Source organism: Euprymna scolopes, chromosome 7 (genome assembly GCF_053919585.1).
Source record: "Euprymna scolopes isolate OS-2025 chromosome 7, ASM5391958v1, whole genome shotgun sequence".
NCBI classification, from domain to species: Eukaryota; Metazoa; Mollusca; class Cephalopoda; order Sepiida; family Sepiolidae; genus Euprymna; species Euprymna scolopes.
The window spans coordinates 158,044,963-158,059,650 of NC_136488.1; positions in this window are offsets into that span (position 1 = coordinate 158,044,963).

The window sequence follows — 14,688 nt, forward strand, 5'->3', positions numbered from 1 at the left end:
GTGTGTCTTGTCAAACTCGTGAATGTTTCTGTCGCACTCGAGAATTTGGACGGAATTTCGAACAGAACCCATTATTTATTTCACGAGGGTAGAATGCTCTCGTTCCGTCAGCCATGACTGGATAGATGTCCTAAGTAATTCACAGTTGTATTTTTCGGTCGCCCACACTGAGAATTAAACCTTCAACAATTGATTTTTTCCAAGTACTCTAACCACTGCGCCACAATTCCGTCCAAATTCGCGAGTTCAACAAAATACACCTGAAGAAGGCCAGAGGTTACATCGATCAAAACGTCGTACAAATAACGCTCCAGATGAGAAACGTAGTCCGAAAAATCCAAATAATACGAATAACTAATCTTCATTTCAAAAATTCAGAATCAAGCTAATCTTTTTTCACTACCAACGCTTAGGTCCTCTTTTCTCCCAGCTGAAATGAATAGTTCTTTCCTTGATAAAGCCTCCTTCTATGATAATAACCCGTGACTACTTTTCACTTCAAATGTAAAATTGGAGAGTTACATCAAATATATTGCTCAAGTTGCTGGAAAAATGTTTGAATCAGTCTACAACTCCAGAAAGTACCTCGCTCCTAACGCAATCCTCTAAGCGCCAGATAAATCCTAATATATGATACTGTTGCCATAACCAAATATATTTTGAAGTCAAACTTCAAAAGAAAGGAAGAAACAAGATACTGAGGATGGAGTTTGACTCCCAACTATATTTAAGTTATAAATTTCAAGCAAGTAAAATATTCGTTTATTTTCGTAAATTTGCGTTGTAATTTGGCTTTCAAGCGCCCTTGATGTGTATTTTATTTTATTCAAATTAAATCAACGCTTCTATAACCGAACTTATACCCCTGACATTATATATATACATATATACATATATAGACATTATATATATATATATATATAGACATTATATATATATATATATATATATATATATATATTAGACATTATATATATATATATATATATATATATATATATATATATATATATATATATATATATATATATATATATATAATCGCGAACGTTATCGACCTCTATTGGTCATGTCAGGCGAGTAGTAAAAAATAAAAAATAAAAAATAAAAATGAAATTGAAAAATGAAAATAGCGGGATGAAATGAAAAGACGATTAAAATCGCTTAAAATCACTAAAATACTCAAAAGCACTTGAGCGTGATCTCCGTTTCATTTTGAATCTGGTTAATCGTTGGTTTATTAATGTGGATTAACAATGCCTCAAAGATTGGGAGGCGCACCTCGCAATATGAGACAGTTAATGGCCGTGTTTTTTTTTAATATGTCTCTAAATTCAGTTTTAGGGGTGTGGTGTGCTATGAGGTGCTGATAGATTGAACAAAGAGGAAAGGAGGATTACAAGAAAAACAAGCAAGTTTTCTGTGCTATTTAATGAAACGTTTATAAAAGAAAAAATGCTGCCCAAATATACTAATATATATATATATATATATATATATATATATATATATATATATATTCATATATATATATATATATATATATATATATATATATATATATATTTATGGACTCTTCCGTCAATTTCGATATGAGGTTCCAACAACAACTTATTGTTTCAATCCAGTTATGCTTCAGCCTCGAATGACATTTAAGTCCTGCAAGAGACTTACGAGTCCACACATAGTACAAGTGTGTGGTTTCAATGATGCGGTCAAAGGTATGGCTGCTCTTTCCTTTTCACACGCAAATGATTCAAACTGTCAGAATGCGACCCAAGACCTCGTTCTCAAGACTGCTGTGTGCGATATCAATTGAAGACAAATTGCTCTTTAACGTGTCTTTGTACTTCAGTAATTGTTGCCTCACAGTTGACTGTATATTAGGATTTTTTTAGGCTTTCTATGGTGGTCTCAAGGAAATGTTTGGTCCTCAAAAAAATAACGCTTCTCTTTTAAGCACAGCTGACGGGGAAGCTCTTATACTGAAAAGATTGAAAGAACACTTCAAAACTGTCCTAAATACATCATCAGTCATTGAGAATGATGTAATCGAGTCTATTCCTCAAAATCCAGAAATTCCTGAACTAACATTTTAACCAATTTACCAAGAGGCCTCCAGATCCATTATATATATATATATATATATATATATATATATATATATATATATATATATATATATATATATATATGTGTGTGTGTGTGTGTGTGTGTGTGTGTGGTCTTCCACATACAGTATTGTTTCGTTTTATCACAACTCATCAGTGAGGATTGACTAGCACCTTTCCCTAGCCGAGGATTGAACCTACAACCATTGCGTGAATAGTCGACAGTTCTACCCATCGACCCACGGGAGTTAGAAAAAGTCTAATAAAGCCGACGATGACGGTTGACATCATGCTTTTCTCTTCTTTTTATTGCTCGATACCATTTGACTGGAGATCGACTTCTCTTTGGGCTACTGCACTGTCCGGAAAAAAAAAACTGTTGTGTCTGTATCAATAACAATACGAACGCAGAAAGTAAAGGTAAAACAAATATTTTAAGACGAAAAGGTAATACATATTTACAAAGGTGCAGTTGTACTGCAGTTTGAAGATTGTCCGGCAGAGGGCGTGTTAAAGTCTTTCATGGAGCAACCAGCACATGTGTCTTGCCTATCCGGCGTTCGAACACAGCTCCCCGGTCTTGCTGACTTGATAGCTTTATCTATATCTTTTCACCCAAGTATGCTAATTAGTGGGCGTCTCCACAACAAAAACAATTTTTATTATTTCAGCTATTTTTGAAGGCTTCCCAGTCGGATTATATGCATCGTCACGCTAGACTTAATTTTGAACTCCATTCTCTCTAAAGAACTATTTTCGCATTTCCGAGCAACTTGGGAGAATTTTCATCAAGCTGAAATATTATGCGCGGTTTACTTTTATACTTTTTTTACATGTCCAACATTTTTTCACTTCTTTTCTTGACAATTTATAATTACAATAAATTGCGGCTTCACTTAATGCCATAACTAGAAAATTCTAGCATTGCTACAAATATAATTTGCTGATTTCTTTATGTCCTCTGATGAGAAGAATGACAAGAATAGCAATCAAATTCAACTTAGTGTTAATTTTCTTTCTCTTATATATATGTGTGTGTGCGTGTGTGCGTGTGTGTGTGTGTGTGTGTGTGTGTGTGTGTGTGTGTGTGTGTGTGTGTGTGTGTGTGTGTGTGTGTGAGATTCAATATCTGTATATAAGTGTATGGGTTTAAAATTTAAAAAGAGTCTATAATAAACAAAAATTACAGTCTCCCCTAAACATGACTATTCTTTTTGATTATAAAATAAAATAGCAAATTTGAAAGCGTAAACAGACAGCCATGTTTATTTTATTTTTATTTAATTTTTTGTTTTAAAAATTTTTGTGAAAGGAAATAGTTTTAATGATTTTTAACTAATAAAGAGCGACTATAAAGGGAGGTAATTCGTTTCTCAATGATTAATGTTTGCGATGATGATGGTTTTTCTGACATCAGACGGACGTCAGAAAAGTAAATTAATATTTAGATTTTTATTTAATAGATTTTTTTATAGAGCTTATTGTTTAATAGAGATTATTATTAAAATATCAATATCGCAACCATGAAGGAAAAACTTATTCATGATTGAAAGCGATAAGTAAAAAAAAGTTGTATCGATGGATCTTTTTATACTTTATTTTTATAGTTTTTTTACGTGTGAGGGCGAAACCGATCAGCTGACTTTTTTCTCTCCTCTCACTTATCGTTTTTAATCGTTAACAGTAAAAAGTAGTCTTCTCCTCTTGACTGCGATATTAATATTTAAATTTAATAAAAACATGAACGCTGAATGGACATCTGCAAGTTTTCCCATGCTCACAACAGGAATATATGTTGTTATTCATTAAATATATATATATATATATATATATCGTTTTGTTTTTAAGCCGCCATTTTTCCCAGTATCTTGGTTTATGTCTCTTTGTATATATCAGTTGCTTAACCGACTTCGTGGTCAAGTTGAGCATGATTTAAAAGAGAGCAACAAAATAATCACATTGCCACAAGTGAAAAAGAAGAAAAAAAAATGATGATCCCAGTGTCAACTATTATTCTAAGGAAAAAACGATTAGTAATAAAACTTGTTCCAATTCAGAATGTTTTTAGATGATGGTGGGCATATATAGCACGCCACATCTTGTACACTAAATGTGTTATTTATCTTTTTCTAAATATTCACATAATTATTTATTAAGTATCATTTTCACATATACACACACACGCACACGCATATATACGCATACATACCTCTATCTCTATTATATGAAATCTCTATTATATGAAATGAACTCTGTGTGTGTGCGTGTGTGTGTGCGCGCGCGTGCGTGCGCGTGCGTGCGTATGTGTGAGTTCGTTCCCTATGGATTCGAAAACAGCTTGGTCGATTTTTATAAAATTCCACACGAAGGAACTTTATGTGCCTGGCAGTGTTTTTAAATAGGTTTTGTATCGGAATGTCTCCGATAAGTATCGATACTCAAAATAATCTGATGACAGGCGATTTTGAACAAAGTTAAAACCTTACACGTCCTAACAAGTGCATTTGAAAAGTTTTATTACCACAAGAGCCGAAAGGTCAGATATATATAATCAACAGTAAGTTCTTTGATACGACAGGGGTGCGTTTGAAATGAATGTTTCTGTTTAGGGCACAATTGAACCATGATATTTGATTTTGCATTTTAAAATTTACTTCAAGCCATCATATATAAAACTAGCAGTACCCGCTAACCGGCGTTGCTCGGTGGAAGCGTGCCCTCTCTCGAAAAAAAAAATAAAGTAAGGTTGTTGTTGTTGGTGGTGGTGGTGGTGTTGTTGTTGCCCAACCCCAACCTCCTCATGTTATGAACGGCTTTCGGAATAGACACCCCAACTCCTCGTGGTAAGAAAGACTATCGAATGTCCAGGAGGAGTGGAGAGAGGTGGTGCAGTAAGGATATTGAGAACCCCCCCCCCCAGCCAGTGTTGCCAAATGAGATTTTAAAAACCCGCTAGATCAGGGAAAAGAAATCTCCAGATAATCGCTAGATTTTTAACTTTTTGTCGTCTGAAATTTTCAAAATCCGCTAACAAAAAAACAAAAAAAATCTCCAAAAAAGAAAAACACCATATTTTAACTTCCTACCCTACATAAAAATAATATGAATATAGTATATTCAATATAAAAAATGTTCCGTGATTTCTCACTATATAGTTCTGGAATTATATTGAAACAGTTAGCTCCCCAGAAGGCTTTCACATTTTATCGGCTAGTTTTACCTGATTTTCAGAGAAGGTATATTTTGTTTTGCAAGAAATAAATCATATAATAAAACTGGTTATAATAAAAATTAAATTGAAATATATTTAAAAATTAAACATCACAATAATAACGTACCTTAATATTGAATATTGCCAAATAAATTCTCCATAAATATAGAATGAATTAATATTTGCAAAATACTTTTTTTACAAAAATCCGCAAAACATGGGCACCAATTTTTTAACCATTCATAAGGGGAGGGGGTCGTTGGGGGTAGGTAAAAATGGCAGAAATGTATATAGAGGAAAATAGCACGAGATGAAAGTCTTTGAGAATATATATAAAGGGAGAACATTAACTTTGTTAATTTAAAAAATAAATTATAACTATATTTAAAAGCAGAAAAGGACGCATGGTAACCAATCTACAAAAATATTATTTTACCTTTTTAGGCGATTACGTGTGGATATTTCGAATAAAACATTTTAGAGAATCATTTTTTCATATAAATATAATTAAATGACCCCTAAATTTTTGGAACAGGTTACTAATCTTTAATATATGTCTAACTCGTAATGTAGTAAAACCACACGAAATCCTCTTAAGAAGTAAAACATACAGAATTTATCTCCCATAGCAACAAAAAAAATTATTAACAGTCTTAGGAACAACACAGTCGTTTGTTAAAATGTAGAATAGTTAACAATCGAGAAATTGTAAACAATAACAAAAATCAACAAATACCTAAAAGCAAATACAGTGAAATTCAAATATCTTTTATACGGGTTGTAACTGTGTTTAAGTGGTTTTGAGTTCATTTATTTTATTAAAAGTTGTCTATAAAACAATTAACTGGTTGCTTGTCGCTTAAGCATTGGCGACTTTAATCTTGAAAAATTGTATATAAAATATCTGACTACCACTAACTGCAAATTTTGATATGCAATTCGAACTTAGGATTAGTGGTAGAATAAGTCATTTGTTTCGAGGTTGAAGAATTAAGCCTCCTAAATTCAATTAAGCGTCCAGTTGTTTAAAGACCACTTTTGAGGTGCTTAGAGCGTATTTTAAACTACAGTGGCTGTAACCCCTTCCCAATAAAATGTACTTGGACTATGCGATTTTGTGGAGAGTAGCCGTCGAAGATGTGTTAATGTTGACCCGTTAGTTATACGAAAAAGAAAAAAGGGTTAAAAGAAAGGAAAAAAGTTACTGGCAGTTTCCAGGCGTAAACGCTAATTAGAAAATGGATCGAATTAAAAAAGCAAGAGCTCTATCAAATCGGCCACGGTAACTTGTCACTGTGATTGTCTTAGAATACTGTTATAACGCGTGATTGAATGAGTGACCTAAATAAAATTGTAGCACGGCTGAGCTCTCTCGAGCTCTCTCTCTCTCTCTCTCTCTCTCTCTCTCTAACTGTCTCTTTCTCTCTGTTTGTCTTTCTCTGTGTTTCTGTCTCTCCTCCCTGTATCACCATCTCACCTCTCTCCCTCTCTCTCTCTCTCTCTCTCTCTCCCTCTCTCTTTCTCTCTCTCTCTCTCTCTCTCTCTCTCTCTCTCTCTCTCTCTCTCTCTCTCTCTTTCGCTGGTCGGTGTAATCCTCAAGTTTGTAAGAAAACCAAATATGGCCTAAGTTAATGAATAAAGACAACCAAGACGGGAGTGAGTGGAATCCTCTGTCTTTCTCTTTCTCTTTCTCTCTCTCTCTCTCTCTCTCTCTCTCTCTCTCTCTCTCTATCCTCCTCTCTCCCCCCTCTCTCGCCCTTCCTTCTCTCTCTTTCTCTCTATCGCTCGCTGGTCGGTGTAATCCTCAAGTTCATAAGAAAAGAAAATACGGTCTAAGTAAATAAATAAAGACAGCGAAGACGGAATTGAGTGAAAGTCTCTGTATCTCTGTCTCTCCCTCCCCCATCTCTCTCTCTTTCTCTCTCTTTCTCTCTCTCTCTCTCTCTCTCTCTCTTGCTCCGACTTCGCAAGAAAATAGTAAGTAAATATAGGCATAAACAAATAGAAATATGTAGAAATAACGTAGACGGGAGTGAGTAAGACGAAATGTAGAGCATAACGTTCGTAATGTAATGAATTAATATGCCAAAACATGGCGGCGGAACTATAAGTTTCGAATCCTTCGTTTAAAAGTTGGAGAAGCGAATAGCAGAATAATAGAATGTATATTGATTAGTCAATAAGTGGGGATGGATTTTTTCAAAGGAGAAATTATTATCTATAATCTATAATATGTGGAAGATATGGTAAGTTTCTGTGTCGAATAAAAAGTTAAGAGCGGTGAAAACCCAGCAGAGTAGGAATAAGTATGGATGGTGGCGGTGTTAAGTGGGAGTGGTGGAAGTACAAGAAAGGTAGCGAGGGAAATAGGAATTACTTCCACTATAGATGGTGAGTTTGTGATCATGGCGCTCCTCGGAACTAACGTAAGATCTTAGTATAACACCTAAATGTGTATAAATTGCCTCTGAGATGGGTATGTATGCTGATGACACCACACTCTATAACAGGCACGACAGGAAAACAAATGAACACATATCTAAAGAAATGGCAGAAACACTAGAGGATGACCTCCAATATGTAGTGGAATGGGGACAAAAATGGATGGTCACGTTCAATGCCGCCAAGACTAAACTAGTTTCATTCAATAATTACAAGAAACCTTCTCTACCACCAATAGCAACGGCCAACGACTCTTTATCTGAGAGTACATCTTTCAAACTCCTTGGCCTAACGTTCACAGGAAACATGAGTTGGAACAATTACATTGAAGGCATCGCCAGGGCCGCTGCAAGGAAGATGGGCTCTCTCTACCGTGCTAGAAAACTATTAACACCCGAAAGTATCTTGTACCTCTATAAGGCCACCATTCGCCCATGTATGGATTATTGCTGTCATATTTGCGCTAGTGCATCTGCTACTAGTCTCTCGCTCCTTGACAAGGTTCAAAAGAAAGTCGCCAATCTGATAGGCCCTGAACTGGCATCTAAGCTTCAGCCTCTGTCCCACCGACGAAACGTTGCATCCCTCTGCCTTTTCTACAAGTATTTTAGTGGTGAATGCTCTGACGAACTGCAAGCACTTCTGCCCCCACGACGTGAACACCCTCGACAAACCCGACAGGCTGCTAAATCCCACCCCCACACTGTAGAGATCCCTAGATGTAAAAGATCTTTCTACTCCAGTAATTTCTTCCCCAGAACCGCTAGACATTGGAATTCCATTCCAGGTTCCTGCTTCCCCAACTGTACTGACATGCAGAAGTTCAAGTGCAACGTGAACCGGCATCTTGCTGCCCAAATCCATACATAGTACCCCAGTAGCAGTTTCCCCTGATAGTATCCCCCTACACCAAAGTGACAATGTGCCTTGTTTGGGGTGAAAATGTAAATATATATATATATATATATATATATATATATATATATATATATATATTCTCTACTGATTGTTTTCTTCTACACAATATATATGTGTGTGTGTGTGTGTGCGTGCGTGTGTGTGTGTGTGTGTGTGTGTGTGTGTGTGTGTGTGTGTGTGTGTGTGTGTGTGTAATGTCGTGATAAAGTTACATCAGACAGTGGCTAATAGTGTAGACATACTAAATTATTTATGTGGCCTCTGCTATTGTAAACCTACGGTATTTTGGTTCAGAAGGGAAAACTGCACCTCTTTCATTATATAGATAATTATATAAAATCAACAGTTTTGGCCAAGATCAAGGTGTGGTATCTGTTCTTCGGATGCTGCACTTCCATTTCTTGTTCTCTTTCGGGGAGGAGCAGTCCTTCACGACTGAGACAATTTTTTTATTTTTGTACCTTTTCTCCACGTTAAAAAACGACCCTGGTGTCTAACTCTGTCCCGTGGGGAGGCATTGTAAATAGGTACAATGTATTGCGAATCAAATCACTGCAGGGAAGCATGTGAAGCTTATTCCCGGTGCCTATCCTTTCTGCTTGTGCCGTGATAATGGTTTGAAGTTTAAAATGAAAAAGCCAAGTATCGTGGTTCAATTGTGCTTTAAACAGAAACATTTGTTTCCAACGCGATTCTGTCATATGAAAGAACCTACTGTTGATTTTATATATGCCAGGCCTTTCTGCTCTAGTGAAAGGGAATGAGGAGGGTGAGGTGAGGTGTAAGGAAATAGATGGCCAAAGTTATGATAAGTAGGAAAGAGGACGATGAGAAGGAAGAGGGTTTGTAATTTATATATATACTAGCAGGTCGCTCGGTGTTGTCCCTTCGTGAAATACGTATAAATATTATATAATAAAAATATAATATAAAAAAAAACATAACACATGTCCTGGTTTCTGTATAAATTAAATATATAGAAAATAAGACATGTGCATTCCTTTTGTTTGTTTTTGTTTTTTAAACAGTTAACTTCTTGTAAAAAAAATTCTGCAACTGAGGTTAAAACCAAAACCTAAAGAAAGTGAGTCAAACACGATAACCATTAGGTCAGCTTGACACAATCTTTAGAAAGCGTTTTCAAACCTACTTATTTTACCATAAGGAATTTGTCGCGAGAACGATTCACGCATGCGCATTTCTGAAACAGTTGCAAACATAAAAAAAATCCGATGATACCAACGTTACAATTTTTCAATTTTGACTCTTTATCAGTCTTTTTTTTTCTGGGCCACAGCCGCTTAAAAAGTTTTCCACATGTCTGAATATCCTATATACCAAATTTCAAGTCTATAGGTCCAAGATTCGTTGAGTATATAGGTTGAGATGTGTCCTCACACACACACACACACACACACACACACACACACACACACACACACATTCTCATTTTTATAGGTATACTAGCAGGCCGCCCGGTCGTAAAATATGCATGAACATGATATTTAAATCATGCTGATTTCGCATTTATTATTATTATTAGAGCCAATCTTCTACTGATTGTCACATTGTACCCAATATAGTAAAAAAAAAAGTGAAACATGTGTATACGAGTATTACGTTTTTTTTTCTATACAGTTCACTTCTTGTAAGTACTTGAGCTGAGATTGAAACCAAAACCTAAAAATAATGACTCAACTACGATAACCATTAGGCCAGCTTGACACGATCTTTTAAAAGTGTTTTCAGACCTACTTATTCTTAACGCAGGGTATTTGTCAAGTGAACTATCCAGCATGTGCATTCATGAAACTGTTGACAAACCCATACGTGACCCATACGTACCAGTTTTATAATTTCGAACCTTGGCAGCTTTTTTTCCGGATGAAAACCAATTAAAAAGTTTTCCACCTGTCTGAATACCCTACATATCAAATTTCAAGTTTGTAGATAAAAAGTAGTTGATCATATAGGTTAAGAACTGTCTTTACACACACATACACACACATGCACACACACATACACACACACGCGCGCGCATTCTCACTTTTATGGATAAACAACGTACCTGATTGTTATATTATGCGCTATACAGTAGAGCCCCGGGATACGACATTAAAAATTAGTAAGAAAATACAGTATATAATGCATATGTATATAATCAAATAACATATAAATAATACCGTAAGGTGGAGTAAATACCGTAACCAGGGTCCGGAAGAACATCGTATTCTACATCGTAACTTGAAAAAAACGTATTCTAGGGCCACCGTATTCCGGGGTTCTACTGTATATTAAAAATAAACGGAAAGTAACTGTGCCATGTGTATGCGAGTATTATGTTTTTTTTCTAAACAGTTAATTTCTTGTAAGTAAAAAAGAAAATACTCGATCTGAAGTCAAAATTAAAACCTAAAGACAGTGAGTTAAGAATGATAACCATTAGGCCAGCTTGACACGTTCTTTAGAAAGCGTTTTCAAGCCTACACATTCTTAAAATAAGTAATCGGTCACGTGAACGATTCACGCATGCGCATTCATGAAACAGTTAAAAAACGGATAAAACTCCGTTGAGACCCACGTTCTAACTTTTCAATTTCGACCTTTTACCTGGCATTTTTTTTTTCGGATAAAAAACGATTAAAAAGTTGTCCACATATCTGAATATCCTCTATAACACATTTCAAGTTTATAGATCAAAGATTCGTTGAGTATATAGTTTGAGAAGTGTACTCACACGCACACACACACACACATATTCTCAGTTTTATAGATATACTAGCAGGCTGCCCGGCGTTGCCCGATGGTAAAATACGCATAAATGTTGTCTAAATATTAATTTACTTGTCCTACGTCTGTCCGGTGCCTCAAAAATAAAAATCATTATCGTAAACATTAATGATTGAGAAACGAATTACCTCTCTTTATAGTCGCTCTTTATCTGTTAAAAATCATTAAGATCATTTTTTTTCTCCAAAATTTTCAAAACAAACAAATACGCTTATTAGCTTCGACCGTTATCATCCTGAACATCCCTTACAGTGAAAAACGGAATATTCGAAATCGACACGACCGTTTTAATGCTGGGTTGCCTTAGAATGAACATGTAATATTAAAAAAATCCTGATAAAAAAATTTTTTTCTGATGGGTAAGTTAGTTATGCCCAGCCATTGCTTGTTCAGTGCAGACCACCATCGCCACCGCAACAACCACTGCCATCACCCCACTACACCACCGCCATCAACACCACCACACCACCGCCACTGCCGTCGCCACCACTACAAAATATACATAGCATAAAATTAACGCATTTCGGGTGATAATATTATTACCTACTTAAGTGTCATGTGATAAAAAAATTATAGGGTGCTAGTGTAGATAATCGATCTTTTAAACTAACACATTTCAGGTGAAAACAGTATTACGTATTTACGTATCATGTAAAAAATAGTTTAAATTCCAACGCATTACAGGTGATAATATTATTACCTACTTGGTTGGTTGGTTTTGTTTTACGGCATATCAACCTTTTTCAGGTTATTTAATGCCGAATCTAGTTATTTTGAGGAACGATTTTTAATGGAGTATATATATATATTTTTTACGTCAGATTCTATTTAACCCATAGTTAGGACCCTAACAGGTACTACCACTCCGGGTCAGAGTGGACCTGGGAGCAATGGCAATTAAAGGGTGGCTCCATACTCCCCAAAGCCCGCAAGGTGGGGGCTCACCATCGGATATAGTTTTAGGTAATATCCACTTGAGTGCCATGTGAAAATAGGTAAAATGATAGGGTGCTGATGTAGATAATGGATCCTTTAAACCAATGCGTTACAGGTGAGAACATTATTAGGTACTTACTATTCGCCACCACCACCGCCATCACCGCCATCGATGTTCCATCTTTTTTTTCAATTTTGACCACTTTAACAGCCCTTTTTCCAGATAAAAACAGATTTAAAAGTGTTAACGTGTCTGGCCGCCCGGTGTTGCTCGATGGCAAAGCATACATAAATATTATATTTTAATTAATGCAGAATTGTTATTTAGTGTATACAGAAACACTGTAGGTATTAAACGTCTGGTTAAATTTCTTTAAAGAAATAAAGTACAAAAAAAAAACGGAAAGAAACTGAGATGCATGCGAGTGAGTAAAACCAAAAACGTTCTCGAGCTGAGATCGAAACCCAAACCTAAGAACAGTGAGTCAAACACAATAACCATTAGACCAGCTGGAAATGATCTTTAGAAAGCGTTTTTAAGTTAACTTATACTTAACATAAAGACGCTGTTCTGTATCACGACCGCGCATGCGTAGTGGTGGAACAATTGACTAACAGATAATAATCCTATCACCCACACGTACCATTTTTTTTTCAACTTTTACCACTTATCTGTCTTTTTTCGGATGAAACCCGCTTAAAAAGCGTACCACATACTCAATATTCTAAATTTCATGTCTGTAGATAAAAATTCGTTGAATATATACGTTGGGTAGTGTCCGCACAAATACACACACACACATTCTTACTTAGCAGCAGCCGTATGGCGCAACGGTTAGAAGCTTTGACTGTCGTTTGGACGATCGGGTTTTCGAACCTGGCTTGAGGTAGTTGCTTGTTTATCCGCACTGATGAGCTGTGAAACAGGGAAACAGTACTGTATGCGAATGAGATAGTCTTGAAACAATTGTAACTAACGTTGAAATATACTATTTGTTGCTATCAATCCATTCTTTGATGTCTTGGTTTTTCTTAAAACAATACACACACACACACACATATATATATATATATATATATAGTAATATGGTAATTAGTAAAAACCTGAGGAAAGTGCTCAATACTATTGCAGAGCAAATATGTGTTTTATTTTTTCATTACCGTTTTATCTGTTTGGTTACATATGTTTCGGATGTTGGACCATGTTTACGATCCAACAGCCTCGTCAGACCTGCAAAAAGCAGTAAAAATTTAAAACCTAAAAATTGAAACTCCTCCCCTCTTCTCTCTTACCCCTCTCTCTTTTTTCTGTACCATCCTCTCTCCACCTCCCTCCCTATATCCATATATCTAAACTTACGCCTACCTGAATCTGCTACCCCACACACACTACAATCTAATGTATTTTAACCTTCAAAACTGAAATATTGTCGATACCCGTCTCCCTCCTCCTTTTTTTCATATTTCTTCTAAAACACTTCTTCCAAATACTACCAACCATTTCTGTAAGGTCTGACGAGGCTGTTGGGTCGTAAACATGGTCCAACATCCGAAACATATGTAACCAAACAGATAAAACGGTAATAAAAAATAAAACATATATATATATATATATATATATATATATATATATATATATATATATATATATATATATATATATATATAGAACAGATACAACACGAATGGCAATGCTAACTAGTCGAGGATACGCAATTGACAATCAGACAGAGATTGTGCCATCTCGGCAGCCTATTATCTGTCGGGTTAAAGTATAAGTTCACTCTCCCAAGCCTTGCCTTCATTTTTTTTTTTTTAGATGTATTCGTTTGTTGCTAACTGGCTGAGATGCCTGATCTGAAAATATTGACGCAGCAGCCCAGATAATTTTAAGAAGCCAAAGTGCACCATCTTTGGGATGCTGATTTATTTTCTTCATCTTCCCGTCTTTTGCTACATCATTCAAAGTGGGGAGGGTGCACGTGCCAAGAGACAATGGATACTTCCAGCAAGAGTATCTGCACAGGAAATCTATAGTGAAGCAAAGGTTGCAACTGCACCTCGTAAGCATCCTAAATCAAAATGATTGGTATGCCGAGATACAAAAAAGGGCTGAGTACTATTTCGAATGTGCACGGACATAGCAGGAAAACCATCCAAGCAAGTTTGACTGCCGCATCCAAGCAAGTTTGACTGCCGCATTCAGGTAGTACGCGCCGATCTTGCAGATAAACGACGTTACAGTTGGTGATTTATAATATTGAAGGTTAAGGTTGCTTG